Genomic DNA, 3,347 nt, shown 5'->3' on the forward strand with positions numbered 1-3,347 from the left:
AATCGTACTAACCGTTGTCATCGCTATACATAATTGCAGATTGTCAGGTGGTCATTCGATCTGTCTATGAGAGTGTTACATGCAACTTTAGTTCCCCCCTTTCGGTGGATACAATTAAAATTACCGGTTACTGTACGCGTGCAACTAGGAAGGATTGGATGCGGTAAAGTATTTCTTTTTTTTAATATTTTATTTGATCCATCATCATATGATGCTCACACATATAACCTTCAATCACTTATGATATTGTTCACCTAATTATAACCTAACCACGTTATAACCCCCCCCCCCCCTCCTCTCCGAGGCAATTCTTGTGCGCTCGGTCTTCACATCGAATGTACGCCCATGAGAGTCATATGTTGCGGCACATATTTACGTGTGTATACCTCATGTTTTCCAATTCACATTGTGGCCTACGAGGGCGAACGTTTCCTGCTTTCTTCCCTCCTCCCATGACAAGGTGATTCCTTCTCCTTTCGCTACACTTCCTTCCCCAAATATCCCTTCCCATCTTGCCTCAAGAGCCCTGCAGTAGCTACGCCGTGGGATCCCAGTACCGCATTCGGCAGCGACTGCGGGGAACGATATAAAAAAAACTAGCTTTTGCCCGCGGCTCCGCCCGCGTTATAAAGTTTTTCAGGCTAAAGTTTTCCGTTATAAAAGTAATAGTTTCCCGGGAGCCTATGTTCTTCCCAGGGTCTCAAACTGTCTCCATACCAAATTTCATCTTAATACGTTGGGTAGTTTTTGAGTTTAAGACGTTCAGGCAGACAGATGCAGCGGGGGACTTTGTTTTATAATATATTTTTTACAACTTTTTAAGAGGAACAATCCCGTCATACATCATTGTTGCATAACTTTAACCGTTTACGCAGCGCACGCAACGGAAGCTCTCAAAACTAATAATTATTCCTCGTTTTTGCAACATGTTTCATTACTGCTCCTATTGGTCATAGCGTGATGATATATAGCCTATAGCACTCCGGGATCAAAGGGCTATCCAACACATAAATATTTTTTCAGTTCAAACCGGTAGTTCCTGTGATTAGCCATTACTGCTCCGCTCCTATTGGCCATAGCGTGATGATATATAGCCTATAGTACTCCACGAACGAAGGGCTATCCAACGCAGAAAGAATTTTTCAGTTTGGACCGGTAATTCCTGAGATTAGCCATTACTGCTCCGCTCCTATTGGGTATGGCGTAATGATATATAGCCTATAGCACTCCACGAACAAAGGGCTATCCAACGCAAAAAGAATTTTTTAGTTCGAACCGGTAGTTCCTGAGATAGATACGTTGTAATATAACGATGCAGACAAATTTGATGGTTTTTTAAACGGAACGGTCACTGCATCTGAACGTAGGTGGAGTCCAGATAAAATTTCGTGATGTAAGATGATTATCCCTAACCAGTCACGATTATGCCTGCCAGTTTGAGTCAAATATATACATATATGTATAACCTGAATTATGTGGGCTACTATGGAGAGATCTCGAAATTTGCGCTTAGAAAGACATTCAGCGATTCATTTTTATATTATAGATTAAATTTTTATTAGGAATTACACAAGTTGAAGCATGAAAAACAGTGCGACGAGTATTTTGTTTTTAAGAAGAAAAACTGCAGTCACAATAAATTGTGATAATAGTAAATTTCATGAAAAATAATTTAATGCCATTCGACACTGTCTAGACACTGATCATCAGATACAGTGACATAAAAAAATATTTGCAATTAATGCTACTGTACTCAAATTAATAAACCACTGAATGACTGCAATAATCATTACCATCCACGTCCTCAGTACCGTCATCAACCTCATCGTCATACATAACATTGTGTTCAGTGATCGCTATCCGGGCGGATAGATAACACCAGAAATAATCGAACTGTGCTTACTACACGTTACCTACATTCCTAGAGAAACGGAAATTGTAACTAACCAACAAAATATCTTACTGTTAACCCAGTCTTTGGTGTAGAGAATTAATAACCAACTGTCAGTGATGAATACTGTAGCGTTTAAAACTGAAAATAAGTTTACATTCAATAAACTAAGGTAGAAATACGTTATAGCGGTCAATCTGAAAATTTTGCAAAAATGTTTGGTAAAGAAAATTTTATTAACAAAAATTTGCGTATCAAACACATAAAATAGCAATGAAAAGGTGTTTAAATAAATCAATATTAAGATACTGTACTAAAATCTTATATATCTTGCTTGGTATTTTAGGAACTTTAAGGAAATCAAAATAATAATAAATAAATTAGTTACAATAATTATTACATGCAGTAAACTAAGATAAAATTATATTTTACGGCAGTCTCAATAATTTTGCAACAAGCCCGGATAGAATCAATATTAAATGAAAAAAAAAATGCTTATCCTTGAAATATTAATAAAATTATCACCCATAGAAGTAATATTAAATACAAATCTATATATATAAAAATGAATTGCTGTTCGTTAGTCTCGCTAAAACTCGAGAACGGCTGAACGGATTTATCTTATCTTGGTCTTGAATTATTCGTGGAGGTCTAGGGAAGTTTTAAAAGGTGAGAAAAATTCGAATAATTGCCGGGAAAATCCTCAAAACAGCATTTTTCTATTTCCCATACAAACGTTTTCTAAATAAAATGGAGAGTCAATTTGTAATTTATTACCGCTGCATAAAGTTCAAATTCGCGTGCGCGTTGGAGGATCTAATATCGCGTTCTGAAACTCAACAAAAGTGAAAGTGAATCGCGAACGCGACAAAATTGCATAGTGTCAAAATACATAGTACATAAATAGTGGTCGGCTTCGAGAAACTCAATTTTAGCTAACTTCAGTTGTTAATATAATATATAACTCAAAGGTGACTGACAGTGATATATCAAGGAACAGCCCAAACCATTGGACGGATCGGGCTAAGACTTTTTTTTTTTTTTTTACGTAGGTAAATCGTCAGTTGACTATCTCCCGCCTTGGGATGGGCGGGAGGGCGTGTCAGACTTTTACCGACTAAGAACCTACGGTGTTCCCATCCTTTGCCTATGTGCCTAGGTCCAAGATCCGGTGGCATTGAGACCTAGGCAGGCACCGGCCCTAAAGGGCCCCGCAAAATCGGGCTAAGACTTTACATGCATAAAGCTACTATGACGTAGGCATCCCCTAAGAAAGGATTTTGATAAATTCTACCCTTAAGGGGATAAAATAGGGGATGAAAGTTTGTATAAATGTTCTTAGATTTTCGACTGATTGAACTGAAATTATAGATTGGGGATAAAATTAGTTTGAACCTATAAGTACCGGGAAAATATGTAGCAAGACTTTTATCAAACAGTGGAATTTTATCCTGGA

Source organism: Manduca sexta, chromosome 5, assembly GCF_014839805.1.
Source record: "Manduca sexta isolate Smith_Timp_Sample1 chromosome 5, JHU_Msex_v1.0, whole genome shotgun sequence".
In the NCBI taxonomy this organism is placed as follows: domain Eukaryota; kingdom Metazoa; phylum Arthropoda; class Insecta; order Lepidoptera; family Sphingidae; genus Manduca; species Manduca sexta.